This window comes from Acipenser ruthenus, chromosome 44, assembly GCF_902713425.1.
Source record: "Acipenser ruthenus chromosome 44, fAciRut3.2 maternal haplotype, whole genome shotgun sequence".
Taxonomy (NCBI): domain Eukaryota; kingdom Metazoa; phylum Chordata; class Actinopteri; order Acipenseriformes; family Acipenseridae; genus Acipenser; species Acipenser ruthenus.
This window is the reverse complement of record NC_081232.1, coordinates 4,585,785-4,608,745: the sequence shown is the minus strand read 5'-3', so window position 1 is coordinate 4,608,745 and position 22,961 is coordinate 4,585,785. Positions and strand designations below refer to the sequence as shown.

Below are 22,961 nucleotides of genomic sequence, written 5' to 3'. Positions count from 1 at the left end.
CACCCCCAGCTCACTAAACATAAAAGTCATGAAAGCAGAAATGCAATCGCCTGCGGCCACACCACCTTGAATAAGCCTGATCTCGTCTGATCTCAGAAGCTAAGCAATGTTGGGCTTGGTTAGTACTTGGATGGGAGACCACCTGGGAATATCAAGTGCTGCAGGCATTACATTTTACAATTGAAATGTGTGGAGGACAAAAGGAAATTTTGGAGGAATCACCCCCAGCTCCCTAAACATAAAAGTCATGAAAGCAGAAATGCAATCGCCTGCGGCCACACCACCTTGAATAAGCCTGATCTCAGAAGCTAAGCAATGTTGGGCTTGGTTAGTACTTGGATGGGAGACCACCTGGGAATATCACGTGCTGCAGGCATTACATTTTTGTAATTACATTTTACAATTGAAATGTGTGGAGGCCAAAAGGAAATTTTGGAGGAATCACCCCCAGCTCCCTAAACATAAAAGTCATGAAAGCAGAAATGCAATCGCCTGCGGCCACACCACCTTGAATAAGCCTGATCTCGCCTGATCTCAGAAGCTAAGCAATGTTGGCCTTGGTTAGTACTTGGATGGGAGACCACCTGGGAATATTAAGTGCTGCAGGCATTACATTTTACAATTGAAATGTGTGGAGGACAAAAGGAAATTTTGGAGGAATCACCCCCAGCTCACTAAACATAAAAGTCATGAAAGCAGAAATGCAATCGCCTGCGGCCACACCACCTTGAATAAGCCTGATCTCGTCTGATCTCAGAAGCTAAGCAATGTTGGGCTTGGTTAGTACTTGGATGGGAGACCACCTGGGAATATCAAGTGCTGCAGGCATTACATTTTACAATTGAAATGTGTGGAGGACAAAAGGAAATTTTGGAGGAATCACCCCCAGCTCACTAAACATAAAAGTCATGAAAGCAGAAATGCAATCGCCTGCGGCCACACCACCTTGAATAAGACTGATCTCAGAAACTAAGCAATGTAGGGTTTGGTTAGTACTTGGATGGGAGACCACCTGGGAATATCAAGTGCTGCAGGCATTACATTTTTGTAATTACATTTTACAATTGAAATGTGTGGAGGACAAAAGGACATTTTGGAGGAATCACCCCCAGCTCACTAAACATAAAAGTCATGAAAGCAGAAATGCAATCGCCTGCGGCCACACCACCTTGAATAAGCCTGATCTCGTCTGATCTCAGAAGCTAAGCAATGTTGGGCTTGGTTAGTACTTGGATGGGAGACCACCTGGGAATATCAAGTGCTGCAGGCATTACATTTTACAATTGAAATGTGTGGAGGACAAAAGGAAATTTTGGAGGAATCACCCCCAGCTCACTAAACATAAAAGTCATGAAAGCAGAAATGAAACCGCCTGCAGCCGCAAAACCTTGAATAATCCTGATCTCGTCTGATCTCAGAAGCTAAGCAATGTTGGGCTTGGTTAGTACTTGGATGGGAGACCACCTGGGAATATCAAGTGCTACAGGCATTACATTTTTGTAATTACATTTTACAATTGAAATGTGTGGACAAAAGGAAATTTTGGAGGAATCACCCCCAGCTCACTAAACATAAAAGTCATGACAGCAGAAATACAATCGCCTGCGGCCACACCACCTTGAATAAGCCTGATCTCAGAAGCTAAGCAATGTTGGGCTTGGTTAGTAATTGGATGGGAGACCACCTGGGAATATCAAGTGCTGCAGGCATTACATTTTACAATTGAAATGTGTGGAGGACAAAAGGAAATTTTGGAGGAATCACCCCCAGCTCACTAAACATAAAAGTCATGAAAGCAGAAATGCAATCGCCTGCGGCCACACCACCTTGAATAAGCCTGATCTCGTCTGATCTCAGAAGCTAAGCAATGTTGGGCTTGGTTAGTACTTGAATGGGAGACCACCTGGGAATATCAAGTGCTGCAGGCATTACATTTTACAATTGAAATGTGTGGAGGACAAAAGGAAATTTTGGAGGAATCACCCCCAGCTCACTAAACATAAAAGTCATAAAAGCAGAAATGCAATCGCCTGCGGCCACACCACCTTGAATAAGCCTGATCTCAGAAGCTAAGCAATGTTGGGCTTGGTTAGTACTTGGATGGGAGACCACCTGGGAATATCAAGTGCTGCAGGCATTACATTTTACAATTGAAATGTGTGGAGGACAAAAGGAAATTTTGGAGGAATCACCCCCAGCTCACTAAACATAAAAGTCATGAAAGCAGAAATGCAATCGCCTGCGGCCACACCACCTTGAATAAGCCTGATCTCGTCTGATCTCAGAAGCTAAGCAATGTTGGGCTTGGTTAGTACTTGGATGGGAGACCACCTGGGAATATCAAGTGCTGCAGGCATTACATTTTACAATTGAAATGTGTGGAGGACAAAAGGAAATTTTGGAGGAATCACCCCCAGCTCACTAAACATAAAAGTCATGAAAGCAGAAATGCAATCGCCTGCAGCCACACCACCTTGAATAAGCCTGATCTCAGAAGCTAAGCAATGTTGGGCTTGGTTAGTACTTGGATGGGAGACCGCCTGGGAATATCAAGTGCTGCAGGCATTACATTTTTGTAATTACATTTTACAATTGAAATGTGTGGAGGACAAAAGGAAATTTTGGAGGAATCACCCCCAGCTCACTAAACATAAAAGTCATGAAAGCAGAAATGCAATCGCCTGCGGCCACACCACCTTGAATAAGCCTGATCTCAGAAGCTAAGCAATGTTGGGCTTGGTTAGTACTTGATTGGGAGACCACCTGGGAATATCAAGTGCTGCAGGCATTACATTTTACAATTGAAATGTGTGGAGGACAAAAGGAAATTTTGGAGGAATCACCCCCAGCTCACTAAACATAAAAGTCATGAAAGCAGAAATGCAATCGCCTGCGGCCACACCACCTTGAATAAGCCTGATCTCGTCTGATCTCAGAAGCTAAGCAATGTTGGGCTTGGTTAGTACTTGGATGGGAGACCACCTGGGAATATCAAGTGCTGCAGGCATTACATTTTTGTAATTACATTTTACAATTGAAATGTGTGGAGGCCAAAAGGAAATTTTGGAGGAATCACCCCCAGCTCACTAAACATAAAAGTCATGAAAGCAGAAATGCAATCGCCTGCGGCCACACCACCTTGAATAAGTCTGATCTCAGAAGCTAAGCAATGTTGGGCTTGGTTAGTACTTGGATGAGAGACCACCTGGGAATATCAAGTGCTGCAGGCATTACATTTTACAATTGAAATGTGTGGAGGACAAAAGGAAATTTTGGAGGAATCACCCCCAGCTCACTAAACATAAAAGTCATGAAAGCAGAAATGCAATCTCCTGCGGCCACACCACCTTGAATAAGCCTGATCTCGTCTGATCTCAGAAGCTAAGCAATGTTGGGCTTGGTTAGTACTTGGATGGGAGACCACCTGGGAATATCAAGTGCTGCAGGCATTACATTTTACAATTGAAATGTGTGGAGGACAAAAGGAAATTTTGGAGGAATCACCCCCAGCTCACTAAACATAAAAGTCATGAAAGCAGAAATGCAATCGCCTGCGGCCACACCACCTTGAATAAGCCTGATCTCAGAAGCTAAGCAATGTTGGGCTTGGTTAGTACTTGGATGGGAGACCACCTGGGAATATCAAGTGCTGCAGGCATTACATTTTTGTAATTACATTTTACAATTGAAATGTGTGGAGGACAAAAGGAAATTTTGGAGGAATCAACCCCAGCTCCCTAAACATAAAAGTCATGAAAGCAGAAATGCAGTCGCCTGCGGCCACACCACCTTGAATAAGCCTGATCTCGTCTGATCTCAGAAGCTAAGCAATGTTGGGCTTGGTTAGTACTTGGATGGGAGACCACCTGGGAATATCAAGTGCTGCAGGCATTACATTTTACAATTGAAATGTGTGGAGGACAAATGGAAATTTTGGAGGAATCACCCCCAGCTCACTAAACATAAAAGTCATGAAAGCAGAAATGCAATCGCCTGCGGCCACACCACCTTGAATAAGCCTGATCTCGTCTGATCTCAGAAGCTAAGCAATGTTGGGCTTGGTTAGTACTTGGATGGGAGACCACCTGGGAATATCAAGTGCTGCAGGCATTACATTTTTGTAATTACATTTTACAATTGAAATGTGTGGAGGAGAAAAGGAAATTTTGGAGGAATCACCCCCAGCTCCCTAAACATAAAAGTCATGAAAGCAGAAATGCAATCGCCTGCGGCCACACCACCTTGAATAAGCCTGATCTCAGAAGCTAAGCAATGTTGGGCTTGGTTAGTACTTGGATGGGAGACCACCTGGGAATATCAAGTGCTGCAGGCATTACATTTTTGTAATTACATTTTACAATTGAAATGTGTGGAGGACAAAAGGAAATTTTGGAGGAATCACCCCCAGCTCCCTAAACATAAAAGTCATGAAAGCAGAAATGCAATCGCCTGCGGCCACACCACCTTGAATAAGCCTGATCTCGTCTGATCTCAGAAGCTAAGCAATGTTGGGCTTGGTTAGTACTTGGATGGGAGACCACCTGGGAATATCAAGTGCTGCAGGCATTACATTTTACAATTGAAATGTGTGGAGGACAAAAGGAAATTTTGGAGGAATCACCCCCAGCTCACTAAACATAAAAGTCATGAAAGCAGAAATGCAATCGCCTGCGGCCACACCACCTTGAATAAGCCTGATCTCAGAAGCTAAGCAATATTGGGCTTGGTTAGTACTTGGATGGGAGACCACCTGGGAATATCAAGTGCTGCAGGCATTACATTTTACAATTGAAATGTGTGGAGGACAAAAGGAAATTTTGGAGGAATCACCCCCAGCTCACTAAACATAAAAGTCATGAAAGCAGAAATGCAATCGCCTGCGGCCACACCACCTTGAATAAGCCTGATCTCGTCTGATCTCAGAAGCTAAGCAATGTTGGGCTTGGTTAGTACTTGGATGGGAGACCACCTGGGAATATCAAGTGCTGCAGGCATTACATTTTTGTAATTACATTTTACAATTGAAATGTGTGGAGGACAAAAGGAAATTTTGGAGGAATCAACCCCAGCTCCCTAAACATAAAAGTCATGAAAGCAGAAATGCAGTCGCCTGCGGCCACACCACCTTGAATAAGCCTGATCTCGTCTGATCTCAGAAGCTAAGCAATGTTGGGCTTGGTTAGTACTTGGATGGGAGACCACCTGGGAATATCAAGTGCTGCAGGCATTACATTTTTGTAATTACATTTTACAATTGAAATGTGTGGAGGCCAAAGGGAAATTTTGGAGGAATCACCCCCAGCTCCCTAAACATAAAAGTCATGAAAGCAGAAATGCAATCGCCTGCGGCCATACCACCTTGAATAAGCCTGATCTCGTCTGATCTCAGAAGCTAAGCAATGTTGGGCTTGGTTAGTACTTGGATGGGAGACCACCTGGGAATATCAAGTGCTGCAGGCATTACATTTTACAATTGAAATGTGTGGAGGACAAAAGGAAATTTTGGAGGAATCACCCCCAGCTCACTAAACATAAAAGTCATGAAAGCAGAAATGCAATCGCCTGCGGCCACACCACCTTGAATAAGCCTGATCTCGTCTGATCTCAGAAGCTAAGCAATGTTGGGCTTGGTTAGTACTTGGATGGGAGACCACCTGGGAATATCAAGTGCTGCAGGCATTACATTTTACAATTGAAATGTGTGGAAGACAAAAGGAAATTTTGGAGGAATCACCCCCAGCTCACTAAACATAAAAGTCATGAAAGCAGAAATGCAATCGCCTGCGGCCACACCACCTTGAATAAGCCTGATCTCAGAAGCTAAGCAATGTTGGGCTTGGTTAGTACTTGGATGGGAGACCACCTGGGAATATCAAGTGCTGCAGGCATTACATTTTTGTAATTACATTTTACAATTGAAATGTGTGGAGGACAAAAGGAAATTTTGGAGGAATCAACCCCAGCTCCCTAAACATAAAAGTCATGAAAGCAGAAATGCAGTCGCCTGCGGCCACACCACCTTGAATAAGCCTGATCTCGTCTGATCTCAGAAGCTAAGCAATGTTGGGCTTGGTTAGTACTTGGATGGGAGACCACCTGGGAATATCAAGTGCTGCAGGCATTACATTTTACAATTGAAATGTGTGGAGGACAAATGGAAATTTTGGAGGAATCACCCCCAGCTCACTAAACATAAAAGTCATGAAAGCAGAAATGCAATCGCCTGCGGCCACACCACCTTGAATAAGCATGATCTCGTCTGATCTCAGAAGCTAAGCAATGTTGGGCTTGGTTAGTACTTGGATGGGAGACCACCTGGGAATATCAAGTGCTGCAGGCATTACATTTTACAATTGAAATGTGTGGAGGACAAAAGGAAATTTTGGAGGAATCACCCCCAGCTCACTAAACATAAAAGTCATGAAAGCAGAAATGCAATCGCCTGCGGCCACACCACCTTGAATAAGCCTGATCTCAGAAGCTAAGCAATATTGGGCTTGGTTAGTACTTGGATGGGAGACCACCTGGGAATATCAAGTGCTGCAGGCATTACATTTTACAATTGAAATGTGTGGAGGACAAAAGGAAATTTTGGAGGAATCACCCCCAGCTCACTAAACATAAAAGTCATGAAAGCAGAAATGCAATCGCCTGCGGCCACACCACCTTGAATAAGCCTGATCTCAGAAGCTAAGCAATGTTGGGCTTGGTTAGTACTTGGATGGGAGACCACCTGGGAATATCAAGTGCTGCAGGCATTACATTTTTGTAATTACATTTTACAATTGAAATGTGTGGAGGACAAAAGGAAATTTTGGAGGAATCAACCCCAGCTCCCTAAACATAAAAGTCATGAAAGCAGAAATGCAGTCGCCTGCGGCCACACCACCTTGAATAAGCCTGATCTCGTCTGATCTCAGAAGCTAAGCAATGTTGGGCTTGGATAGTACTTGGATGGGAGTCCACCTGGGAATATCAAGTGCTGCAGGCATTACATTTTACAATTGAAATGTGTGGAGGACAAAAGGAAATTTTTGAGGAATCACCCCCAGCTCACTAAACATAAAAGTCATGAAAGCAGAAATGCAATCGCCTGCGGCCACACCACCTTGAATAAGCCTGATCTCGTCTGATCTCAGAAGCTAAGCAATGTTGGGCTTGGTTAGTACTTGGATGGGAGACCACCTGGGAATATCAAGTGCTGCAGGCATTACATTTTTGTAATTACATTTTACAATTGAAATGTGTGGAGGCCAAAAGGAAATTTTGGAGGAATCACCCCCAGCTCACTAAACATAAAAGTCATGGAAGCAGAAATGCAATCTCCTGCGGCCACACCACCTTGAATAAGCCTGATCTCGTCTGATCTCAGAAGCTAAGCAATGTTGGGCTTGGTTAGTACTTGGATGGGAGACCACCTGGGAATATCAAGTGCTGCAGGCATTACATTTTTGTAATTACATTTTACAATTGAAATGTGTGGAGGCCAAAGGGAAATTTTGGAGGAATCACCCCCAGCTCCCTAAACATAAAAGTCATGAAAGCAGAAATGCAATCGCCTGCGGCCATACCACCTTGAATAAGCCTGATCTCGTCTGATCTCAGAAGCTAAGCAATGTTGGGCTTGGTTAGTACTTGGATGGGAGACCACCTGGGAATATCAAGTGCTGCAGGCATTACATTTTACAATTGAAATGTGTGGAGGACAAAAGGAAATTTTGGAGGAATCACCCCCAGCTCACTAAACATAAAAGTCATGAAAGCAGAAATGCAATCGCTTGCGGCCACACCACCTTGAATAAGCCTGATCTCGTCTGATCTCAGAAGCTAAGCAATGTTGGGCTTGGTTAGTACTTGGATGGGAGACCACCTGGGAATATCAAGTGCTGCAGGCATTACATTTTACAATTGAAATGTGTGGAGGACAAAAGGAAATTTTGGAGGAATCACCCCCAGCTCACTAAACATAAAAGTCATGAAAGCAGAAATGCAATCGCCTGCGGCCACACCACCTTGAATAAGCCTGATCTCGTCTGATCTCAGAAGCTAAGCAATGTTGGGCTTGGTTAGTACTTGGATGGGAGACCACCTGGGAATATCAAGTGCTGCAGGCATTACATTTTTCAATTGAAATGTGTGGAGGACAAAAGGAAATTTTGGAGGAATCACCCCCAGCTCACTAAACATAAAAGTCATGAAAGCAGAAATGCAATCGCCTGCGGCCACACCACCTTGAATAAGCCTGATCTCGTCTGATCTCAGAAGCTAAGCAATGTTGGGCTTGGTTAGTACTTGGATGGGAGACCACCTGGGAATATCAAGTGCTGCAGGCATTACATTTTACAATTGAAATGTGTGGAGGACAAAAGGAAATTTTGGAGGAATCACCCCCAGCTCACTAAACATAAAAGTCATGAAAGCAGAAATGCAATCGCCTGCGGCCACACCACCTTGAATAAGCCTGATCTCGTCTGATCTCAGAAGCTAAGCAATGTTGGGCTTGGTTAGTACTTGGATGGGAGACCACCTGGGAATATCAAGTGCTGCAGGCATTACATTTTACAATTGAAATGTGTGGAGGACAAAAGGAAATTTTGGAGGAATCACCCCCAGCTCACTAAACATAAAAGTCATGAAAGCAGAAATGCAATCGCCTGCGGCCACACCACCTTGAATAAGCCTGATCTCGTCTGATCTCAGAAGCTAAGCAATGTTGGGCTTGGTTAGTACTTGGATGGGAGACCACCTGGGAATATCAAGTGCTGCAGGCATTACATTTTACAATTGAAATGTGTGGAGGACAAAAGGAAATTTTGGAGGAATCACCCCCAGCTCACTAAACATAAAAGTCATGAAAGCAGAAATGCAATCGCCTGCGGCCACACCACCTTGAATAAGCCTGATCTCGTCTGATCTCAGAAGCTAAGCAATGTTGGGCTTGGTTAGTACTTGGATGGGAGACCACCTGGGAATATCAAGTGCTGCAGGCGTTACATTTTTGTAATTACATTTTACAATTGAAATGTGTGGAGGACAAAAGGAAATTTTGGAGGAATCACCCCCAGCTCACTAAACATAAAAGTCATGAAAGCAGAAATGCAATCGCCTGCGGCCACACCACCTTGAATAAGCCTGATCTCGTCTGATCTCAGAAGCTAAGCAATGTTGGGCTTGGTTAGTACTTGGATGGGAGACCACCTGGGAATATCAAGTGCTGCAGGCATTACATTTTACAATTGAAATGTGTGGAGGACAAAAGGAAATTTTGGAGGAATCACCCCCAGCTCCCTAAACATAAAAGTCATGAAAGCAGAAATGCAATCGCCTGCGGCCACACCACCTTGAATAAGCCTGATCTCGTCTGATCTCAGAAGCTAAGCAATGTTGGGTTTGGTTAGTACTTGGATGGGAGACCACCTGGGAATATCAAGTGCTGCAGGCATTACATTTTACAATTGAAATGTGTGGAGGACAAAAGGAAATTTTGGAGGAATCACCCCCAGCTCACTAAACATAAAAGTCATGAAAGCAGAAATGCAATCGCCTGCGGCCACACCACCTTGAATAAGCCTGATCTCGTCTGATCTCAGAAGCTAAGCAATGTTGGGCTTGGTTAGTAATTGGAAGGGAGACCACCTGGGAATATCAAGTGCTGCAGGCATTACATTTTACAATTGAAATGTGTGGAGGACAAAAGGAAATTTTGGAGGAATCACCCCCAGCTCACTAAACATAAAAGTCATGAAAGCAGAAATGCAATCGCCTGCGGCCACACCACCTTGAATAAGCCTGATCTCGTCTGATCTCAGAAGCTAAGCAATGTTGGGCTTGGTTAGTACTTGGATGGGAGACCACCTGGGAATATCAAGTGCTGCAGGCATTACATTTTACAATTGAAATGTGTGGAGGACAAAAGGAAATTTTGGAGGAATCACCCCCAGCTCCCTAAACATAAAAGTCATGAAAGCAGAAATGCAATCGCCTGCGGCCACACCACCTTGAATAAGCCTGATCTCGTCTGATCTCAGAAGCTAAGCAATGTTGGGCTTGGTTAGTACTTGGATGGGAGACCACCTGGGATTATCAAGTGCTGCAGGCATTACATTTTACAATTGAAATGTGTGGAGGACAAAAGGAAATTTTGGAGGAATCACCCCCAGCTCACTAAACATAAAAGTCATGAGAGCAGAAATGTAATCGCCTGCTGCCACAACACCTTGAATAAGCCTGATCTCGTCTGATCTCAGAAGCTAAGCAATGTTGGGCTTGGTTAGTACTTGGAAGGGAGACCACCTGGGAATATCAAGTGCTGCAGGCATTACATTTTACAATTGAAATGTGTGGAGGACAAAAGGAAATTTTGGAGGAATCACCCCCAGCTCACTAAACATAAAAGTCATGAAAGCAGAAATGCAATCGCTTGCGGCCACACCACCTTGAATAAGCCTGATCTCGTCTGATCTCATAAGCTAAGCAATGTTGGGCTTGGTTAGTACTTGGATGGGAGACCACCTGGGAATATCAAGTGCTGCAGGCATTACATTTTACAATTGAAATGTGTGGAGGACAAAAGGAAATTTTGGAGGAATCACCCCCAGCTCACTGAACATAAAAGTCATGAAAGCAGAAATGCAATCGCCTGCGGCCACACCACCTTGAATAAGCCTGATCTCAGAAGCTAAGCAATGTTGGGCTTGGTTAGTACTTGGATGGGAGACCACCTGGGAATATCAAGTGCTGCAGGCATTACATTTTTGTAATTACATTTTACAATTGAAATGTGTGGAGGACAAAAGGAAATTTTGGAGGAATCACCCCCAGCTCACTAAACATAAAAGTCATGAAAGCAGAAATGCAATCGCCTGCGGCCACACCACCTTGAATAAGCCTGATCTCGTCTGCTCTCAGAAGCTAAGCAATGTTGGGCTTGGTTAGTACTTGGATGGGAAACCACCTGGGAATATCAAGTGCTGCAGGCATTACATTTTACAATTGAAATGTGTGGAGGACAAAAGGAAATTTTGGAGAAATCACCCCCAGCTCACTAAACATAAAAGTCATGAAAGCAGAAATGCAATCGCCTGCGGCCACACCACCTTGAATAAGCCTGATCTCAGAAGCTAAGCAATGTTGGGCTTGGTTAGTACTTGGATGGGAGACCACCTGGGAATATCAAGTGCTGCAGGCATTACATTTTTGTAATTAAATTTTACAATTGAAATGTGTGGAGGACAAAAGGAAATTTTGGAGGAATCACCCCCAGCTCACTAAACATAAAAGTCATGAAAGCAGAAATGCAATCGCCTGCGGCCACAACACCTTGAATAAGCCTGATCTCGTCTGATCTCAGAAGCTAAGCAATGTTGGGCTTGGTTAGTACTTGGATGGGAGACCACCTGGGAATATCAAGTGCTGCAGGCATTACATTTTTGTAATTACATTTTACAATTGAAATGTGTGGAGGACAAAAGGAAATTTTGGAGGAATCACCCCCAGCTCACTAAACATAAAAGTCATGAAAGCAGAAATGCAATCACCTGCGGCCACACCACCTTGAATAAGCCTGATCTTGTCTGATCTCAGAAGCTAAGCAATGTTGGGCTTGGTTAGTACTTGGATGGGAGACCACCTGGGAATATCAAGTGCTGCAGGCATTACATTTTTGTAATTACATTTTACAATTGAAATGTGTGGAGGACAAAAGGAAATTTTGGAGGAATCACCCCCAGCTCACTAAACATAAAAGTCATGAAAGCAGAAATGCAATCGCCTGCGGCCACACCACCTTGAATAAGCCTGATCTCGTCTGATCTCAGAAGCTAAGCAATGTTGGGCTTGGTTAGTACTTGGATCGGAGACCACCTGGGAATATCAAGTGCTGCAGGCATTACATTTTACAATTGAAATGTGTGGAGGACAAAAGGAAATTTTGGAGGAATCACCCCCAGCTCACTAAACATAAAAGTCATGAAAGCAGAAATGCAAGCGCCTGCGGCCACACCACCTTGAATAAGCCTGATCTTGTCTGATCTCAGAGGCTAAGCAATGTTGGGCTTGGTTAGTACTTGGATGGGAGACCACCTGGGAATATCAAGTGCTGCAGGCATTACATTTTACAATTGAAATGTGTGGAGGACAAAAGGAAATTTTGGAGGAATCACCCCCAGCTCACTAAACATAAAAGTCATGAAAGCAGAAATGCAATCGCCTGCGGCCACACCACCTTGAATAAGCCTGATCTCGTCTGATCTCAGAAGCTAAGCAATGTTGGGCTTGGTTAGTACTTGAATGGGAGACCACCTGGGAATATCAAGTGCTGCAGGCATTACATTTTACAATTGAAATGTGTGGAGGACAAAAGGAAATTTTGGAGGAATCACCCCCAGCTCACTAAACATAAAAGTCATGAAAGCAGAAATGCAATCGCCTGCGGCCACACCACCTTGAATAAGCCTGATCTCGTCTGATCTCAGAAGCTAAGCAATGTTGGGCTTGGTTAGTACTTGGATGGGAGACCACCTGGGAATATCAAGTGCTGCAGGCATTACATTTTACAATTGAAATGTGTGGAGGACAAAAGGAAATTTTGGAGGAATCACCCCCAGCTCACTAAACATAAAAGTCATGAAAGCAGAAATGCAATCGCCTGCGGCCACACCACCTTGAATAAGCCTGATCTCAGAAGCTAAGCAATGTTGGGCTTGGTTAGTACTTGAATGGGAGACCACCTGGGAATATCAAGTGCTGCAGGCATTACATTTTACAATTGAAATGTGTGGAGGACAAAAGGAAATTTTGGAGGAATCACCCCCAGCTCACTAAACATAAAAGTCATGAAAGCAGAAATGCAATCGCCTGCGGCCACACCACCTTGAATAAGCCTGATCTCATCTGATCTCAGAAACTAAGCAATGTTGGGCTTGGTTAGTACTTGGATGGGAGACCACCTGGGAATATCAAGTGCTGCAGGCATTACATTTTACAATTGAAATGTGTGGAGGACAAAAGGAAATTTTGGAGGAATCACCCCCAGCTCACTAAACATAAAAGTCATGAAAGCAGAAATGCAATCGCCTGCGGCCACACCACCTTGAATAAGCCAGATCTCGTCTGATCTCAGAAGCTAAGCAATGTTGGGCTTGGTTAGTACTTGGATGGGAGACCACCTGGGAATATCAAGTGCTGCAGGCATTACATTTTACAATTGAAATGTGTGGAGGACAAAAGGAAATTTTGGAGGAATCACCCCCAGCTCACTAAACATAAAAGTCATGAAAGCAGAAATGCAGTCGCCTGCGGCCACACCACCTTGAATAAGCCTGATCTCGTCTGATCTCAGAAGCTAAGCAATGTTGGGCTTGGTTAGTACTTGGATGGGAGACCACCTGGGAATATCAAGTGCTGCAGGCATTACATTTTACAATTGAAATGTGTGGAGGAAAAAAGGAAATTTTGGAGGAATCACCCCCAGCTCACTAAACATAAAAGTCATGAAAGCAGAAATGCAATCGCCTGCGGCCACACCACCTTGAATAAGCCTGATCTTGTCTGATCTCAGAAGCTAAGCAATGTTGGGCTTGGTTAGTACTTGGATGGGAGACCACCTGGGAATATCAAGTGCTGCAGGCATTACATTTTACAATTGAAATGTGTGGAGGACAAAAGGAAATTTTGGAGGAATCACCCCCAGCTCACTAAACATAAAAGTCATGAAAGCAGAAATGCAATCGCCTGCGGCCACACCACCTTGAATAAGCCTGATCTCGCCTGATCTCGTCTGATCTCAGAAGCTAAGCAATGTTGGGCTTGGTTTGTACTTGGATGGGAGACCACCTGGGAATATCAAGTGCTGCAGGCATTACATTTTACAATTGAAATGTGTGGAGGCCAAAAGGAAATTTTGGAGGAATCACCCCCAGCTCACTAAACATAAAAGTCATGAAAGCAGAAATGCAATCGCCTGCGGCCACACCACCTTGAATAAGCCTGATCTCGTCTGATCTCAGAAGCTAAGCAATGTTGGGCTTGGTTAGTACTTGGATGGGAGACCACCTGGGAATATCAAGTACTGCAGGCATTACATTTTTGTAATTACATTTTACAATTGAAATGTGTGGACAAAAGGAAATTTTGGAGGAATCACCCCCAGCTCACTAAACATAAAAGTCATGAAAGCAGAAATGCAATCGCCTGCGGCCACACCACCTTGAATAAGCCTGATCTCAGAAGCTAAGCAATGTTGGGCTTGGTTAGTACTTGGATGGGAGACCACCTGGGAATATCAAGTGCTGCAGGCATTACATTTTACAATTGAAATGTGTGGAGGACAAAAGGAAATTTTGGAGGAATCACCCCCAGCTCCCTAAACATAAAAGTCATGAAAGCAGAAATGCAATCGCCTGCGGCCACACCACCTTGAATAAGCCTGATCTCAGAAGCTAAGCAATGTTGGGCTTGGTTAGTACTTGGATGGGAGACCACCTGGGAATATCAAGTGCTGCAGGCATTACATTTTTGTAATTACATTTTACAATTGAAATGTGTGGAGGACAAAAGGAAATTTTGGAGGAATCACCCCCAGCTCACTAAACATAAAAGTCATGAAAGCAGAAATGCAATCGCCTGTGGCCACACCACCTTGAATAAGCCTGAACTCGTCTGATCTCAGAAGCTAAGCAATGTTGGGCTTGTTTAGTACTTGGATGGGAGACCACCTGGGAATATCAAGTGCTGCAGGCATTACATTTTACAATTGAAATGTGTGGAGGACAAAAGGAAATTTTGGAGGAATCACCCCCAGCTCACTAAACATAAAAGTCATGAAAGCAGAAATGCAATCGCCTGCGGCCACACCACCTTGAATAAGCCTGATCTCAGAAGCTAAGCAATGTTGGGCTTGGTTAGTATTTGGATGGGAGACCACCTGGGAATATCAAGTGCTGCAGGCATTACATTTTTGTAATTACATTTTACAATTGAAATGTGTGGAGGACAAAAGGAAATTTTGGAGGAATCACCCCCAGCTCACTAAACATAAAAGTCATGAAAGCAGAAATGCAATCGCCTGCGGCCACACCACCTTGAATAAGCCTGATCTCGTCTGATCTCAGAAGCTAAGCAATGTTGGGCTTGGTTAGTACTTGGATGGGAGACCACCTGGGAATATCAAGTGCTGCAGGCATTACATTTTTGTAATTACATTTTACAATTGAAATGTGTGGAGGACAAAAGGAAATTTTGGAGGAATCACCCCCAGCTCACTAAACATAAAAGTCATGAAAGCAGAAATGCAATCGCCTGCGGCCACACCACCTTGAATAAGCCTGATCTCAGAAGCTAAGCAATGTTGGGCTTGGTTAGTACTTGGATGGGAGACCACCTGGGAATATCAAGTGCTGCAGGCATTACATTTTTGTAATTACATTTTACAATTGAAATGTGTGGAGGACAAAAGGACATTTTGGAGGAATCACCCCCAGCTCACTAAACATAAAAGTCATGAAAGCAGAAATGCAATCGCCTGCGGCCACACCACCTTGAATAAGCCTGATCTCGTCTGATCTCAGAAGCTAAGCAATGTTGGGCTTGGTTAGTACTTGGATGGGAGACCACCTGGGAATATCAAGTGCTGCAGGTATTACATTTTTGTAATTACATTTTACAATTGAAATGTGTGGAGGACAAAAGGAAATTTTGGAGGAATCACCCCCAGCTCACTAAACATAAAAGTCATGAAAGCAGAAATGCAATCGCCTGCGGCCACACAACCTTGAATAAGCCTGATCTCGTCTGATTTCAGAAGCTAAGCAATGTTGGGCTTGGTTAGTACTTGGATGGGAGACCACCTGGGAATATCAAGTGCTGCAGGCATTACATTTTTGTAATAACATTTTACAATTGAAATGTGTGGAGGACAAAAGGAAATTTTGGAGGAATCACCCCCAGCTCACTAAACATAAAAGTCATGAAAGCAGAAATGCAATCGCCTGCGGCCACACCACCTTGAATAAGCCTGATCTCGTCTGATCTCAGAAGCTAAGCAATGTTGGGCTTGGTTAGTACTTGGATGGGAGACCACCTGGGAATATCAAGTGCTGCAGGCATTACATTTTTGTAATTACATTTTACAATTGAAATGTGTGGAGGACAAAAGGAAATTTTGGAGGAATCACCCCCAGCTCACTAAACATAAAAGTCATGAAAGCAGAAATGCAATCGCCTGCGGCCACACCACCTTGAATAACCCTGATCTCGTCTGATCTCAGAAGCTAAGCAATGTTGGGCTTGGTTAGTACTTGGATGGGAGACCACCTGGGAATATCAAGTGCTGCAGGCATTACATTTTTGTAATTACATTTTACAATTGAAATGTGTGGAGGACAAAAGGAAATTTTGGAGGAATCACCCCCAGCTCACTAAACATAAAAGTCATGAAAGCAGAAATGCAATCGCCTGCGGCCACACCACCTTGAATAAGCCTGATCTCGCCTGATCTCGCCTGATCTCAGAAGCTAAGCAATGTTGGGCTTGGTTAGTACTTGGATGGGAGACCACCTGGGAATATCAAGTGCTGCAGGCATTACATTTTACAATTGAAATGTGTGGAGGACAAAAGGAAATTTTGGAGGAATCACCCCCAGCTCACTAAACATAAAAGTCATGAAAGCAGAAATGCAATCGCCTGTGGCCACACCACCTTGAATAAGCGTGATCTCGTCTGATCTCAGAAGCTAAGCAATGTTGGGCTTGGTTAGTACTTGGATGGGAGACCACCTGGGAATATCAAGTGCTGCAGGCATTACATTTTTGTAATTACATTTTACAATTGAAATGTGTGGAGGACAAAAGGAAATTTTGGAGGAATCACCCCCAGCTCACTAAACATAAAAGTCATGAAAGCAGAAATGCAATCGCCTGCGGCCACACCACCTTGAATAAGCCTGACCTCGTCTGATCTCAGAAGCTAAGCAATGTTGGGCTTGGTTAGTACTTGGATGGGAGACCACCTGGGAATATCAAGTGCTGCAGGCATTACATTTTTGTAATAACATTTTACAATTGAAATGTGTGGAGGACAAAAGGAAATTTTGGAGGAATCACCCCCAGCTCACTAAACATAAAAGTCATGAAAGCAGAAATGCAATCGCCTGCGGCCACACCACCTTGAATAAGCCTGATCTCGTCTGATCTCAGAAGCTAAGCAATGTTGGGCTTGGTTAGTACTTGGATGGGAGACCACCTGGGAATATCAAGTGCTGCAGGCATTACATTTTTGTAATTACATTTTACAATTGAAATGTGTGGAGGACAAAAGGAAATTTTGGAGGAATCACCCCCAGCTCACTAAACATAAAAGTCATGAAAGCAGAAATGCAATCGCCTGCGGCCACACCACCTTGAATAACCCTGATCTCGTCTGATCTCAGAAGCTAAGCAATGTTGGGCTTGGTTAGTACTTGGATGGGAGACCACCTGGGAATATCAAGTGCTGCAGGCATTACATTTTTGTAATTACATTTTACAATTGAAATGTGTGGAGGACAAAAGGAAATTTTGGAGGAATCACCCCCAGCTCACTAAACATAAAAGTCATGAAAGCAGAAATGCAATCGCCTGCGGCCACACCACCTTGAATAAGCCTGATCTCGCCTGATCTCGCCTGATCTCAGAAGCTAAGCAATGTTGGGCTTGGTTAGTACTTGGATGGGAGACCACCTGGGAATATCAAGTGCTGCAGGCATTACATTTTACAATTGAAATGTGTGGAGGACAAAAGGAAATTTTGGAGGAATCACCCCCAGCTCACTAAACATAAAAGTCATGAAAGCAGAAATGCAATCGCCTGTGGCCACACCACCTTGAATAAGCGTGATCTCGTCTGATCTCAGAAGCTAAGCAATGTTGGGCTTGGTTAGTACTTGGATGGGAGACCACCTGGGAATATCAAGTGCTGCAGGCATTACATTTTTGTAATTACATTTTACAATTGAAATGTGTGGAGGACAAAAGGAAATTTTGGAGGAATCACCCCCAGCTCACTAAACATAAAAGTCATGAAAGCAGAAATGCAATCGCCTGCGGCCACACCACCTTGAATAAGCCTGACCTCGTCTGATCTCAGAAGCTAAGCAATGTTGGGCTTGGTTAGTACTTGGATGGGAGACCACCTGGGAATATCAAGTGCTGCAGGCATTACATTTTACAATTGAAATGTGTGGAGGACAAAAGGAAATTTTGGAGGAATCACCCCCAGCTCACTAAACATAAAAGTCATGAAAGCAGAAATGCAATCGCCTGCGGCCACACCACCTTGAATAAGCCTGATCTCGTCTGATCTCAGAAGCTAAGCAATGTTGGGCTTGGTTAGTACTTGGATGGGAGACCACCTGGGAATATCAAGTGCTGCAGGCATTACATTTTTGTAATTACATTTTACAATTGAAATGTGTGGAGGACAAAAGGAAATTTTGGAGGAATCACCCCCAGCTCACTAAACATAAAAGTCATGAAAGCAGAAATGCAATCGCCTGCGGCCACACCACCTTGAATAACCCTGATCTCGTCTGATTTCAGAAGCTAAGCAATGTTGGGCTTGGTTAGTACTTGGATGGGAGACCACCTGGGAATATCAAGTGCTGCAGGCATTACATTTTTGTAATTACATTTTACAATTGAAATGTGTGGAGGACAAAAGGAAATTTTGGAGGAATCACCCCCAGCTCACTAAACATAAAAGTCATGAAAGCAGAAATGCAATCGCCTGCGGCCACACCACCTTGAATAAGCCTGATCTCGTCTGATCTCAGAAGCTAAGCAATGTTGGGCTTGGTTAGTACTTGGATGGGAGACCACCTGGGAATATCAAGTGCTGCAGGCATTACATTTTACAATTGAAATGTGTGGAGGACAAAAGGAAATTTTGGAGGAATCACCCCCAGCTCACTAAACATAAAAGTCATGAAAGCAGCAATGCAATCGCCTGCGGCCACACCACCTTGAATAAGCCTGATCTCAGAAGCTAAGCAATGTTGGGCTTGGTTAGTACTTGGATGGGAGACCACCTGGGAATATCAAGTGCTGCAGGCATTACATTTTACAATTGAAATGTGTGGAGGACAAAAGGAAATTTTGGAGGAATCACCCCCAGCTCACTAAACATAAAAGTCATGAAAGCAGAAATGCAATCGCCTGTGGCCACACCACCTTGAATAAGCGTGATCTCGTCTGATCTCAGAAGCTAAGCAATGTTGGGCTTGGTTAGTACTTGGATGGGAGACCACCTGGGAATATCAAGTGCTGCAGGCATTACATTTTTGTAATTACATTTTACAATTGAAATGTGTGGAGGACAAAAGGAAATTTTGGAGGAATCACCCCCAGCTCACTAAACATAAAAGTCATGAAAGCAGAAATGCAATCGCCTGCGGCCACACCACCTTGAATAAGCCTGACCTCGTCTGATCTCAGAAGCTAAGCAATGTTGGGCTTGGTTAGTACTTGGATGGGAGACCACCTGGGAATATCAAGTGCTGCAGGCATTACATTTTACAATTGAAATGTGTGGAGGACAAAAGGAAATTTTGGAGGAATCACCCCCAGCTCACTAAACATAAAAGTCATGAAAGCAGAAATGCAATCGCCTGCGGCCACACCACCTTGAATAAGCCTGATCTCGTCTGATCTCAGAAGCTAAGCAATGTTGGGCTTGGTTAGTACTTGGATGGGAGACCACCTGGGAATATCAAGTGCTGCAGGCATTACATTTTTGTAATTACATTTTACAATTGAAATGTGTGGAGGACAAAAGGAAATTTTGGAGGAATCACCCCCAGCTCACTAAACATAAAAGTCATGAAAGCAGAAATGCAATCGCCTGCGGCCACACCACCTTGAATAACACTGATCTCGTCTGATTTCAGAAGCTAAGCAATGTTGGGCTTGGTTAGTACTTGGATGGGAGACCACCTGGGAATATCAAGTGCTGCAGGCATTACATTTTTGTAATTACATTTTACAATTGAAATGTGTGGAGGACAAAAGGAAATTTTGGAGGAATCACCCCCAGCTCACTAAACATAAAAGTCATGAAAGCAGAAATGCAATCGCCTGCGGCCACACCACCTTGAATAAGCCTGATCTCGTCTGATCTCAGAAGCTAAGCAATGTTGGGCTTGGTTAGTACTTGGATGGGAGACCACCTGGGAATATCAAGTGCTGCAGGCATTACATTTTACAATTGAAATGTGTGGAGGACAAAAGGAAATTTTGGAGGAATCACCCCCAGCTCACTAAACATAAAAGTCATGAAAGCAGCAATGCAATCGCCTGCGGCCACACCACCTTGAATAAGCCTGATCTCAGAAGCTAAGCAATGTTGGGCTTGGTTAGTACTTGGATGGGAGACCACCTGGGAATATCAAGTGCTGCAGGCATTACATTTTACAATTGAAATGTGTGGAGGACAAAAGGAAATTTTGGAGGAATCACCCCCAGCTCACTAAACATAAAAGTCATGAAAGCAGAAATGCAATCGCCTGCGGCCACACCACCTTGAATAAGCCTGATCTCGCCTGATCTCGCCTGATCTCAGAAGCTAAGCAATGTTGGGCTTGGTTAGTACTTGGATGGGAGACCACCTGGGAATATCAAGTGCTGCAGGCATTACATTTTACAATTGAAATGTGTGGAGGACAAAAGGAAATTTTGGAGGAATCACCCCCAGCTCACTAAACATAAAAGTCATGAAAGCAGAAATGCAATCGCCTGTGGCCACACCACCTTGAATAAGCGTGATCTCGTCTGATCTCAGAAGCTAAGCAATGTTGGGCTTGGTTAGTACTTGGATGGGAGACCACCTGGGAATATCAAGTGCTGCAGGCATTACATTTTTGTAATTACATTTTACAATTGAAATGTGTGGAGGACAAAAGGAAATTTTGGAGGAATCACCCCCAGCTCACTAAACATAAAAGTCATGAAAGCAGAAATGCAATCGCCTGCGGCCACACCACCTTGAATAAGCCTGACCTCGTCTGATCTCAGAAGCTAAGCAATGTTGGGCTTGGTTAGTACTTGGATGGGAGACCACCTGGGAATATCAAGTGCTGCAGGCATTACATTTTACAATTGAAATGTGTGGAGGACAAAAGGAAATTTTGGAGGAATCACCCCCAGCTCACTAAACATAAAAGTCATGAAAGCAGAAATGCAATCGCCTGCGGCCACACCACCTTGAATAAGCCTGATCTCGTCTGATCTCAGAAGCTAAGCAATGTTGGGCTTGGTTAGTACTTGGATGGGAGACCACCTGGGAATATCAAGTGCTGCAGGCATTACATTTTTGTAATTACATTTTACAATTGAAATGTGTGGAGGACAAAAGGAAATTTTGGAGGAATCACCCCCAGCTCACTAAACATAAAAGTCATGAAAGCAGAAATGCAATCGCCTGCGGCCACACCACCTTGAATAACCCTGATCTCGTCTGATTTCAGAAGCTAAGCAATGTTGGGCTTGGTTAGTACTTGGATGGGAGACCACCTGGGAATATCAAGTGCTGCAGGCATTACATTTTTGTAATTACATTTTACAATTGAAATGTGTGGAGGACAAAAGGAAATTTTGGAGGAATCACCCCCAGCTCACTAAACATAAAAGTCATGAAAGCAGAAATGCAATCGCCTGCGGCCACACCACCTTGAATAAGCCTGATCTCGTCTGATCTCAGAAGCTAAGCAATGTTGGGCTTGGTTAGTACTTGGATGGGAGACCACCTGGGAATATCAAGTGCTGCAGGCATTACATTTTTGTAATTACATTTTACAATTGAAATGTGTGGAGGACAGAAGGAAATTTTGGAGGAATCACCCCCAGCTCACTAAACATAAAAGTCATGAAAGCAGAAATGCAATCGCCTGCGGCCACACCACCTTGAATAAGCCTGATCTCAGAAGCTAAGCAATGTTGGGCTTGGTTAGTACTTGGATGGGAGACCACCTGGGAATATCAAGTGCTGCAGGCATTACATTTTACAATTGAAATGTGTGGAGGACAAAAGGAAATTTTGGAGGAATCACCCCCAGCTCACTAAACATAAAAGTCATGAAAGCAGAAATGCAATCGCCTGCGGCCACACCACCTTGAATAAGCCTGATCTCGTCTGATCTCAGAAGCTAAGCAATGTTGGGCTTGGTTAGTACTTGGATGGGAGACCACCTGGGAATATCAAGTGCTGCAGGCATTACATTTTTGTAATTACATTTTACAATTGAAATGTGTGGAGGACAAAAGGAAATTTTGGAGGAATCACCCCCAGCTCACTAAACATAAAAGTCATGAAAGCAGAAATGCAATCGCCTGCGGCCACACCACCTTGAATAAGCCTGATCTCAGAAGCTAAGCAATGTTGGGCTTGGTTAGTACTTGGATGGGAGACCACCAGGGAATATCAAGTGCTGCAGGCATTACATTTTTGTAATTACATTTTACAATTGAAATGTGTGGAGGACAAAAGGAAATTTTGGAGGAATCACCCCCAGCTCACTAAACATAAAAGTCATGAAAGCAGAAATGCAATCGCCTGCGGCCACACCACCTTGAATAAGCCTGATCTCGTCTGATCTCAGAAACTAAGCAATGTTGGGCTTGGGTAGTACTTGGATGGGAGACCACCTGGGAATATCAAGTGCTGCAGGCATTACATTTTTGTAATTACATTTTACAATTGAAATGTGTGGAGGACAAAAGGAAATTTTGGAGGAATCACCCCCAGCTCACTAAACATAAAAGTCATGAAAGCAGAAATGCAATCGCCTGCGGCCACACCACCTTGAATAAGCCTGATCTCGTCTGATCTCAGAAGCTAAGCAATGTTGGGCTTGGTTAGTACTTGGATGGGAGACCACCTGGGAATATCAAGTGCTGCAGGCATTACATTTTACAATTGAAATGTGTGGAGGACA

The 22,961-nt window shown here is 43.8% G+C and overlaps 68 non-coding genes and 35 pseudogenes across 68 annotated transcripts; all 103 read left to right on the top strand.

Moving 5' to 3' along the window:
- The first annotated feature begins 48 nt into the window (after positions 1-48).
- On the top strand, positions 49-167 carry LOC131718008 (5S ribosomal RNA). The gene has a single exon (XR_009316902.1). It is a non-coding gene; the product is annotated as a 5S ribosomal RNA (ribosomal RNA).
- Positions 168-267: 100 nt separating this feature from the next.
- LOC131715971 (5S ribosomal RNA) lies at positions 268-376 on the top strand (annotated as a pseudogene).
- Positions 377-490: 114 nt separating this feature from the next.
- Positions 491-609, top strand: LOC131714046 (5S ribosomal RNA; annotated as a pseudogene).
- Positions 610-709: 100 nt separating this feature from the next.
- LOC131718007 (5S ribosomal RNA) lies at positions 710-828 on the top strand. The gene has a single exon (XR_009316901.1). It is a non-coding gene; the product is annotated as a 5S ribosomal RNA (ribosomal RNA).
- A 100-nt stretch (positions 829-928) lies between these two features.
- On the top strand, positions 929-1,037 carry LOC131716423 (5S ribosomal RNA; annotated as a pseudogene).
- A 114-nt stretch (positions 1,038-1,151) lies between these two features.
- Positions 1,152-1,270, top strand: LOC131718005 (5S ribosomal RNA). Its single transcript, XR_009316899.1, has one exon. It is a non-coding gene; the product is annotated as a 5S ribosomal RNA (ribosomal RNA).
- Positions 1,271-1,370: 100 nt separating this feature from the next.
- Positions 1,371-1,489, top strand: LOC131715610 (5S ribosomal RNA; annotated as a pseudogene).
- A 111-nt stretch (positions 1,490-1,600) lies between these two features.
- LOC131716087 (5S ribosomal RNA) lies at positions 1,601-1,709 on the top strand (annotated as a pseudogene).
- A 100-nt stretch (positions 1,710-1,809) lies between these two features.
- On the top strand, positions 1,810-1,928 carry LOC131710259 (5S ribosomal RNA). Its single transcript, XR_009312130.1, has one exon. It is a non-coding gene; the product is annotated as a 5S ribosomal RNA (ribosomal RNA).
- A 100-nt stretch (positions 1,929-2,028) lies between these two features.
- On the top strand, positions 2,029-2,137 carry LOC131715002 (5S ribosomal RNA; annotated as a pseudogene).
- A 100-nt stretch (positions 2,138-2,237) lies between these two features.
- On the top strand, positions 2,238-2,356 carry LOC131718004 (5S ribosomal RNA). The gene has a single exon (XR_009316898.1). It is a non-coding gene; the product is annotated as a 5S ribosomal RNA (ribosomal RNA).
- A 100-nt stretch (positions 2,357-2,456) lies between these two features.
- LOC131715307 (5S ribosomal RNA) lies at positions 2,457-2,565 on the top strand (annotated as a pseudogene).
- A 114-nt stretch (positions 2,566-2,679) lies between these two features.
- LOC131715726 (5S ribosomal RNA) lies at positions 2,680-2,788 on the top strand (annotated as a pseudogene).
- Positions 2,789-2,888: 100 nt separating this feature from the next.
- Positions 2,889-3,007, top strand: LOC131718003 (5S ribosomal RNA). The gene has a single exon (XR_009316897.1). It is a non-coding gene; the product is annotated as a 5S ribosomal RNA (ribosomal RNA).
- Positions 3,008-3,121: 114 nt separating this feature from the next.
- Positions 3,122-3,230, top strand: LOC131716407 (5S ribosomal RNA; annotated as a pseudogene).
- A 100-nt stretch (positions 3,231-3,330) lies between these two features.
- On the top strand, positions 3,331-3,449 carry LOC131710698 (5S ribosomal RNA). The gene has a single exon (XR_009312580.1). It is a non-coding gene; the product is annotated as a 5S ribosomal RNA (ribosomal RNA).
- A 100-nt stretch (positions 3,450-3,549) lies between these two features.
- Positions 3,550-3,658, top strand: LOC131715001 (5S ribosomal RNA; annotated as a pseudogene).
- A 114-nt stretch (positions 3,659-3,772) lies between these two features.
- Positions 3,773-3,891, top strand: LOC131718002 (5S ribosomal RNA). Its single transcript, XR_009316896.1, has one exon. It is a non-coding gene; the product is annotated as a 5S ribosomal RNA (ribosomal RNA).
- Positions 3,892-3,991: 100 nt separating this feature from the next.
- Positions 3,992-4,110, top strand: LOC131718001 (5S ribosomal RNA). The gene has a single exon (XR_009316895.1). It is a non-coding gene; the product is annotated as a 5S ribosomal RNA (ribosomal RNA).
- Positions 4,111-4,224: 114 nt separating this feature from the next.
- LOC131714999 (5S ribosomal RNA) lies at positions 4,225-4,333 on the top strand (annotated as a pseudogene).
- Positions 4,334-4,447: 114 nt separating this feature from the next.
- LOC131717999 (5S ribosomal RNA) lies at positions 4,448-4,566 on the top strand. The gene has a single exon (XR_009316893.1). It is a non-coding gene; the product is annotated as a 5S ribosomal RNA (ribosomal RNA).
- A 100-nt stretch (positions 4,567-4,666) lies between these two features.
- On the top strand, positions 4,667-4,775 carry LOC131715987 (5S ribosomal RNA; annotated as a pseudogene).
- Positions 4,776-4,875: 100 nt separating this feature from the next.
- On the top strand, positions 4,876-4,994 carry LOC131717998 (5S ribosomal RNA). Its single transcript, XR_009316892.1, has one exon. It is a non-coding gene; the product is annotated as a 5S ribosomal RNA (ribosomal RNA).
- Positions 4,995-5,108: 114 nt separating this feature from the next.
- LOC131717997 (5S ribosomal RNA) lies at positions 5,109-5,227 on the top strand. The gene has a single exon (XR_009316891.1). It is a non-coding gene; the product is annotated as a 5S ribosomal RNA (ribosomal RNA).
- A 114-nt stretch (positions 5,228-5,341) lies between these two features.
- LOC131720664 (5S ribosomal RNA) lies at positions 5,342-5,460 on the top strand. Its single transcript, XR_009319561.1, has one exon. It is a non-coding gene; the product is annotated as a 5S ribosomal RNA (ribosomal RNA).
- A 100-nt stretch (positions 5,461-5,560) lies between these two features.
- On the top strand, positions 5,561-5,679 carry LOC131717996 (5S ribosomal RNA). Its single transcript, XR_009316890.1, has one exon. It is a non-coding gene; the product is annotated as a 5S ribosomal RNA (ribosomal RNA).
- Positions 5,680-5,779: 100 nt separating this feature from the next.
- LOC131714998 (5S ribosomal RNA) lies at positions 5,780-5,888 on the top strand (annotated as a pseudogene).
- Positions 5,889-6,002: 114 nt separating this feature from the next.
- Positions 6,003-6,121, top strand: LOC131717995 (5S ribosomal RNA). Its single transcript, XR_009316889.1, has one exon. It is a non-coding gene; the product is annotated as a 5S ribosomal RNA (ribosomal RNA).
- Positions 6,122-6,221: 100 nt separating this feature from the next.
- LOC131712063 (5S ribosomal RNA) lies at positions 6,222-6,340 on the top strand. Its single transcript, XR_009313952.1, has one exon. It is a non-coding gene; the product is annotated as a 5S ribosomal RNA (ribosomal RNA).
- Positions 6,341-6,440: 100 nt separating this feature from the next.
- LOC131715986 (5S ribosomal RNA) lies at positions 6,441-6,549 on the top strand (annotated as a pseudogene).
- Positions 6,550-6,649: 100 nt separating this feature from the next.
- LOC131714997 (5S ribosomal RNA) lies at positions 6,650-6,758 on the top strand (annotated as a pseudogene).
- Positions 6,759-6,872: 114 nt separating this feature from the next.
- LOC131710873 (5S ribosomal RNA) lies at positions 6,873-6,991 on the top strand. Its single transcript, XR_009312755.1, has one exon. It is a non-coding gene; the product is annotated as a 5S ribosomal RNA (ribosomal RNA).
- A 100-nt stretch (positions 6,992-7,091) lies between these two features.
- On the top strand, positions 7,092-7,210 carry LOC131717994 (5S ribosomal RNA). The gene has a single exon (XR_009316888.1). It is a non-coding gene; the product is annotated as a 5S ribosomal RNA (ribosomal RNA).
- Positions 7,211-7,324: 114 nt separating this feature from the next.
- On the top strand, positions 7,325-7,443 carry LOC131710697 (5S ribosomal RNA). The gene has a single exon (XR_009312579.1). It is a non-coding gene; the product is annotated as a 5S ribosomal RNA (ribosomal RNA).
- Positions 7,444-7,557: 114 nt separating this feature from the next.
- On the top strand, positions 7,558-7,676 carry LOC131720553 (5S ribosomal RNA). The gene has a single exon (XR_009319450.1). It is a non-coding gene; the product is annotated as a 5S ribosomal RNA (ribosomal RNA).
- A 100-nt stretch (positions 7,677-7,776) lies between these two features.
- On the top strand, positions 7,777-7,895 carry LOC131710233 (5S ribosomal RNA). The gene has a single exon (XR_009312104.1). It is a non-coding gene; the product is annotated as a 5S ribosomal RNA (ribosomal RNA).
- Positions 7,896-7,995: 100 nt separating this feature from the next.
- Positions 7,996-8,114, top strand: LOC131717993 (5S ribosomal RNA). Its single transcript, XR_009316887.1, has one exon. It is a non-coding gene; the product is annotated as a 5S ribosomal RNA (ribosomal RNA).
- A 100-nt stretch (positions 8,115-8,214) lies between these two features.
- Positions 8,215-8,333, top strand: LOC131717992 (5S ribosomal RNA). The gene has a single exon (XR_009316886.1). It is a non-coding gene; the product is annotated as a 5S ribosomal RNA (ribosomal RNA).
- Positions 8,334-8,433: 100 nt separating this feature from the next.
- LOC131717991 (5S ribosomal RNA) lies at positions 8,434-8,552 on the top strand. The gene has a single exon (XR_009316885.1). It is a non-coding gene; the product is annotated as a 5S ribosomal RNA (ribosomal RNA).
- A 100-nt stretch (positions 8,553-8,652) lies between these two features.
- LOC131717990 (5S ribosomal RNA) lies at positions 8,653-8,771 on the top strand. Its single transcript, XR_009316884.1, has one exon. It is a non-coding gene; the product is annotated as a 5S ribosomal RNA (ribosomal RNA).
- A 100-nt stretch (positions 8,772-8,871) lies between these two features.
- Positions 8,872-8,990, top strand: LOC131720800 (5S ribosomal RNA). Its single transcript, XR_009319697.1, has one exon. It is a non-coding gene; the product is annotated as a 5S ribosomal RNA (ribosomal RNA).
- Positions 8,991-9,104: 114 nt separating this feature from the next.
- On the top strand, positions 9,105-9,223 carry LOC131717988 (5S ribosomal RNA). The gene has a single exon (XR_009316882.1). It is a non-coding gene; the product is annotated as a 5S ribosomal RNA (ribosomal RNA).
- A 100-nt stretch (positions 9,224-9,323) lies between these two features.
- LOC131711217 (5S ribosomal RNA) lies at positions 9,324-9,442 on the top strand. Its single transcript, XR_009313100.1, has one exon. It is a non-coding gene; the product is annotated as a 5S ribosomal RNA (ribosomal RNA).
- Positions 9,443-9,542: 100 nt separating this feature from the next.
- LOC131713409 (5S ribosomal RNA) lies at positions 9,543-9,661 on the top strand (annotated as a pseudogene).
- A 100-nt stretch (positions 9,662-9,761) lies between these two features.
- LOC131717987 (5S ribosomal RNA) lies at positions 9,762-9,880 on the top strand. Its single transcript, XR_009316881.1, has one exon. It is a non-coding gene; the product is annotated as a 5S ribosomal RNA (ribosomal RNA).
- A 100-nt stretch (positions 9,881-9,980) lies between these two features.
- On the top strand, positions 9,981-10,099 carry LOC131712569 (5S ribosomal RNA). Its single transcript, XR_009314460.1, has one exon. It is a non-coding gene; the product is annotated as a 5S ribosomal RNA (ribosomal RNA).
- A 100-nt stretch (positions 10,100-10,199) lies between these two features.
- On the top strand, positions 10,200-10,318 carry LOC131714097 (5S ribosomal RNA; annotated as a pseudogene).
- Positions 10,319-10,418: 100 nt separating this feature from the next.
- Positions 10,419-10,537, top strand: LOC131712938 (5S ribosomal RNA). Its single transcript, XR_009314826.1, has one exon. It is a non-coding gene; the product is annotated as a 5S ribosomal RNA (ribosomal RNA).
- A 100-nt stretch (positions 10,538-10,637) lies between these two features.
- Positions 10,638-10,746, top strand: LOC131714996 (5S ribosomal RNA; annotated as a pseudogene).
- A 114-nt stretch (positions 10,747-10,860) lies between these two features.
- LOC131712683 (5S ribosomal RNA) lies at positions 10,861-10,979 on the top strand. The gene has a single exon (XR_009314574.1). It is a non-coding gene; the product is annotated as a 5S ribosomal RNA (ribosomal RNA).
- A 100-nt stretch (positions 10,980-11,079) lies between these two features.
- LOC131714995 (5S ribosomal RNA) lies at positions 11,080-11,188 on the top strand (annotated as a pseudogene).
- A 114-nt stretch (positions 11,189-11,302) lies between these two features.
- On the top strand, positions 11,303-11,421 carry LOC131712619 (5S ribosomal RNA). Its single transcript, XR_009314510.1, has one exon. It is a non-coding gene; the product is annotated as a 5S ribosomal RNA (ribosomal RNA).
- Positions 11,422-11,535: 114 nt separating this feature from the next.
- On the top strand, positions 11,536-11,654 carry LOC131713030 (5S ribosomal RNA). Its single transcript, XR_009314917.1, has one exon. It is a non-coding gene; the product is annotated as a 5S ribosomal RNA (ribosomal RNA).
- Positions 11,655-11,768: 114 nt separating this feature from the next.
- Positions 11,769-11,887, top strand: LOC131713026 (5S ribosomal RNA). The gene has a single exon (XR_009314913.1). It is a non-coding gene; the product is annotated as a 5S ribosomal RNA (ribosomal RNA).
- A 100-nt stretch (positions 11,888-11,987) lies between these two features.
- Positions 11,988-12,106, top strand: LOC131713277 (5S ribosomal RNA; annotated as a pseudogene).
- Positions 12,107-12,206: 100 nt separating this feature from the next.
- LOC131710258 (5S ribosomal RNA) lies at positions 12,207-12,325 on the top strand. Its single transcript, XR_009312129.1, has one exon. It is a non-coding gene; the product is annotated as a 5S ribosomal RNA (ribosomal RNA).
- Positions 12,326-12,425: 100 nt separating this feature from the next.
- On the top strand, positions 12,426-12,544 carry LOC131717986 (5S ribosomal RNA). Its single transcript, XR_009316880.1, has one exon. It is a non-coding gene; the product is annotated as a 5S ribosomal RNA (ribosomal RNA).
- A 100-nt stretch (positions 12,545-12,644) lies between these two features.
- LOC131715470 (5S ribosomal RNA) lies at positions 12,645-12,753 on the top strand (annotated as a pseudogene).
- A 100-nt stretch (positions 12,754-12,853) lies between these two features.
- On the top strand, positions 12,854-12,972 carry LOC131718816 (5S ribosomal RNA). The gene has a single exon (XR_009317712.1). It is a non-coding gene; the product is annotated as a 5S ribosomal RNA (ribosomal RNA).
- A 100-nt stretch (positions 12,973-13,072) lies between these two features.
- On the top strand, positions 13,073-13,191 carry LOC131711681 (5S ribosomal RNA). The gene has a single exon (XR_009313569.1). It is a non-coding gene; the product is annotated as a 5S ribosomal RNA (ribosomal RNA).
- A 100-nt stretch (positions 13,192-13,291) lies between these two features.
- LOC131717985 (5S ribosomal RNA) lies at positions 13,292-13,410 on the top strand. Its single transcript, XR_009316879.1, has one exon. It is a non-coding gene; the product is annotated as a 5S ribosomal RNA (ribosomal RNA).
- A 100-nt stretch (positions 13,411-13,510) lies between these two features.
- Positions 13,511-13,629, top strand: LOC131711837 (5S ribosomal RNA). The gene has a single exon (XR_009313726.1). It is a non-coding gene; the product is annotated as a 5S ribosomal RNA (ribosomal RNA).
- A 100-nt stretch (positions 13,630-13,729) lies between these two features.
- LOC131713841 (5S ribosomal RNA) lies at positions 13,730-13,858 on the top strand (annotated as a pseudogene).
- Positions 13,859-13,958: 100 nt separating this feature from the next.
- Positions 13,959-14,077, top strand: LOC131710742 (5S ribosomal RNA). Its single transcript, XR_009312624.1, has one exon. It is a non-coding gene; the product is annotated as a 5S ribosomal RNA (ribosomal RNA).
- A 111-nt stretch (positions 14,078-14,188) lies between these two features.
- LOC131714994 (5S ribosomal RNA) lies at positions 14,189-14,297 on the top strand (annotated as a pseudogene).
- A 100-nt stretch (positions 14,298-14,397) lies between these two features.
- LOC131714993 (5S ribosomal RNA) lies at positions 14,398-14,506 on the top strand (annotated as a pseudogene).
- A 114-nt stretch (positions 14,507-14,620) lies between these two features.
- On the top strand, positions 14,621-14,739 carry LOC131712508 (5S ribosomal RNA). The gene has a single exon (XR_009314399.1). It is a non-coding gene; the product is annotated as a 5S ribosomal RNA (ribosomal RNA).
- A 100-nt stretch (positions 14,740-14,839) lies between these two features.
- On the top strand, positions 14,840-14,948 carry LOC131715715 (5S ribosomal RNA; annotated as a pseudogene).
- Positions 14,949-15,062: 114 nt separating this feature from the next.
- On the top strand, positions 15,063-15,181 carry LOC131717984 (5S ribosomal RNA). Its single transcript, XR_009316878.1, has one exon. It is a non-coding gene; the product is annotated as a 5S ribosomal RNA (ribosomal RNA).
- Positions 15,182-15,295: 114 nt separating this feature from the next.
- On the top strand, positions 15,296-15,404 carry LOC131714992 (5S ribosomal RNA; annotated as a pseudogene).
- Positions 15,405-15,518: 114 nt separating this feature from the next.
- On the top strand, positions 15,519-15,637 carry LOC131710417 (5S ribosomal RNA). Its single transcript, XR_009312289.1, has one exon. It is a non-coding gene; the product is annotated as a 5S ribosomal RNA (ribosomal RNA).
- A 114-nt stretch (positions 15,638-15,751) lies between these two features.
- On the top strand, positions 15,752-15,870 carry LOC131713662 (5S ribosomal RNA; annotated as a pseudogene).
- Positions 15,871-15,984: 114 nt separating this feature from the next.
- On the top strand, positions 15,985-16,103 carry LOC131717983 (5S ribosomal RNA). Its single transcript, XR_009316877.1, has one exon. It is a non-coding gene; the product is annotated as a 5S ribosomal RNA (ribosomal RNA).
- A 114-nt stretch (positions 16,104-16,217) lies between these two features.
- On the top strand, positions 16,218-16,336 carry LOC131709938 (5S ribosomal RNA). The gene has a single exon (XR_009311802.1). It is a non-coding gene; the product is annotated as a 5S ribosomal RNA (ribosomal RNA).
- A 114-nt stretch (positions 16,337-16,450) lies between these two features.
- On the top strand, positions 16,451-16,579 carry LOC131713930 (5S ribosomal RNA; annotated as a pseudogene).
- Positions 16,580-16,679: 100 nt separating this feature from the next.
- LOC131712448 (5S ribosomal RNA) lies at positions 16,680-16,798 on the top strand. Its single transcript, XR_009314339.1, has one exon. It is a non-coding gene; the product is annotated as a 5S ribosomal RNA (ribosomal RNA).
- A 114-nt stretch (positions 16,799-16,912) lies between these two features.
- Positions 16,913-17,031, top strand: LOC131711699 (5S ribosomal RNA). Its single transcript, XR_009313587.1, has one exon. It is a non-coding gene; the product is annotated as a 5S ribosomal RNA (ribosomal RNA).
- Positions 17,032-17,145: 114 nt separating this feature from the next.
- On the top strand, positions 17,146-17,264 carry LOC131717982 (5S ribosomal RNA). The gene has a single exon (XR_009316876.1). It is a non-coding gene; the product is annotated as a 5S ribosomal RNA (ribosomal RNA).
- Positions 17,265-17,378: 114 nt separating this feature from the next.
- On the top strand, positions 17,379-17,497 carry LOC131709937 (5S ribosomal RNA). The gene has a single exon (XR_009311801.1). It is a non-coding gene; the product is annotated as a 5S ribosomal RNA (ribosomal RNA).
- A 114-nt stretch (positions 17,498-17,611) lies between these two features.
- On the top strand, positions 17,612-17,740 carry LOC131713929 (5S ribosomal RNA; annotated as a pseudogene).
- Positions 17,741-17,840: 100 nt separating this feature from the next.
- LOC131712446 (5S ribosomal RNA) lies at positions 17,841-17,959 on the top strand. The gene has a single exon (XR_009314337.1). It is a non-coding gene; the product is annotated as a 5S ribosomal RNA (ribosomal RNA).
- A 114-nt stretch (positions 17,960-18,073) lies between these two features.
- On the top strand, positions 18,074-18,192 carry LOC131711698 (5S ribosomal RNA). The gene has a single exon (XR_009313586.1). It is a non-coding gene; the product is annotated as a 5S ribosomal RNA (ribosomal RNA).
- A 100-nt stretch (positions 18,193-18,292) lies between these two features.
- On the top strand, positions 18,293-18,411 carry LOC131717981 (5S ribosomal RNA). Its single transcript, XR_009316875.1, has one exon. It is a non-coding gene; the product is annotated as a 5S ribosomal RNA (ribosomal RNA).
- Positions 18,412-18,525: 114 nt separating this feature from the next.
- Positions 18,526-18,644, top strand: LOC131712215 (5S ribosomal RNA). The gene has a single exon (XR_009314108.1). It is a non-coding gene; the product is annotated as a 5S ribosomal RNA (ribosomal RNA).
- A 114-nt stretch (positions 18,645-18,758) lies between these two features.
- Positions 18,759-18,877, top strand: LOC131717980 (5S ribosomal RNA). Its single transcript, XR_009316874.1, has one exon. It is a non-coding gene; the product is annotated as a 5S ribosomal RNA (ribosomal RNA).
- Positions 18,878-18,977: 100 nt separating this feature from the next.
- LOC131714991 (5S ribosomal RNA) lies at positions 18,978-19,086 on the top strand (annotated as a pseudogene).
- Positions 19,087-19,186: 100 nt separating this feature from the next.
- LOC131712445 (5S ribosomal RNA) lies at positions 19,187-19,305 on the top strand. The gene has a single exon (XR_009314336.1). It is a non-coding gene; the product is annotated as a 5S ribosomal RNA (ribosomal RNA).
- A 114-nt stretch (positions 19,306-19,419) lies between these two features.
- On the top strand, positions 19,420-19,538 carry LOC131711697 (5S ribosomal RNA). Its single transcript, XR_009313585.1, has one exon. It is a non-coding gene; the product is annotated as a 5S ribosomal RNA (ribosomal RNA).
- A 100-nt stretch (positions 19,539-19,638) lies between these two features.
- Positions 19,639-19,757, top strand: LOC131717979 (5S ribosomal RNA). Its single transcript, XR_009316873.1, has one exon. It is a non-coding gene; the product is annotated as a 5S ribosomal RNA (ribosomal RNA).
- Positions 19,758-19,871: 114 nt separating this feature from the next.
- LOC131713492 (5S ribosomal RNA) lies at positions 19,872-19,990 on the top strand (annotated as a pseudogene).
- Positions 19,991-20,104: 114 nt separating this feature from the next.
- LOC131717977 (5S ribosomal RNA) lies at positions 20,105-20,223 on the top strand. Its single transcript, XR_009316871.1, has one exon. It is a non-coding gene; the product is annotated as a 5S ribosomal RNA (ribosomal RNA).
- A 100-nt stretch (positions 20,224-20,323) lies between these two features.
- LOC131714990 (5S ribosomal RNA) lies at positions 20,324-20,432 on the top strand (annotated as a pseudogene).
- Positions 20,433-20,532: 100 nt separating this feature from the next.
- LOC131713928 (5S ribosomal RNA) lies at positions 20,533-20,661 on the top strand (annotated as a pseudogene).
- A 100-nt stretch (positions 20,662-20,761) lies between these two features.
- LOC131712444 (5S ribosomal RNA) lies at positions 20,762-20,880 on the top strand. Its single transcript, XR_009314335.1, has one exon. It is a non-coding gene; the product is annotated as a 5S ribosomal RNA (ribosomal RNA).
- Positions 20,881-20,994: 114 nt separating this feature from the next.
- Positions 20,995-21,113, top strand: LOC131711696 (5S ribosomal RNA). Its single transcript, XR_009313584.1, has one exon. It is a non-coding gene; the product is annotated as a 5S ribosomal RNA (ribosomal RNA).
- Positions 21,114-21,213: 100 nt separating this feature from the next.
- LOC131717976 (5S ribosomal RNA) lies at positions 21,214-21,332 on the top strand. The gene has a single exon (XR_009316870.1). It is a non-coding gene; the product is annotated as a 5S ribosomal RNA (ribosomal RNA).
- A 114-nt stretch (positions 21,333-21,446) lies between these two features.
- LOC131712214 (5S ribosomal RNA) lies at positions 21,447-21,565 on the top strand. The gene has a single exon (XR_009314107.1). It is a non-coding gene; the product is annotated as a 5S ribosomal RNA (ribosomal RNA).
- A 114-nt stretch (positions 21,566-21,679) lies between these two features.
- On the top strand, positions 21,680-21,798 carry LOC131717975 (5S ribosomal RNA). The gene has a single exon (XR_009316869.1). It is a non-coding gene; the product is annotated as a 5S ribosomal RNA (ribosomal RNA).
- A 114-nt stretch (positions 21,799-21,912) lies between these two features.
- LOC131714988 (5S ribosomal RNA) lies at positions 21,913-22,021 on the top strand (annotated as a pseudogene).
- Positions 22,022-22,121: 100 nt separating this feature from the next.
- LOC131717974 (5S ribosomal RNA) lies at positions 22,122-22,240 on the top strand. The gene has a single exon (XR_009316868.1). It is a non-coding gene; the product is annotated as a 5S ribosomal RNA (ribosomal RNA).
- Positions 22,241-22,354: 114 nt separating this feature from the next.
- On the top strand, positions 22,355-22,463 carry LOC131715525 (5S ribosomal RNA; annotated as a pseudogene).
- A 114-nt stretch (positions 22,464-22,577) lies between these two features.
- On the top strand, positions 22,578-22,696 carry LOC131720590 (5S ribosomal RNA). The gene has a single exon (XR_009319487.1). It is a non-coding gene; the product is annotated as a 5S ribosomal RNA (ribosomal RNA).
- Positions 22,697-22,810: 114 nt separating this feature from the next.
- On the top strand, positions 22,811-22,929 carry LOC131717973 (5S ribosomal RNA). Its single transcript, XR_009316867.1, has one exon. It is a non-coding gene; the product is annotated as a 5S ribosomal RNA (ribosomal RNA).
- The last annotated feature ends 32 nt before the right edge of the window (positions 22,930-22,961 follow it).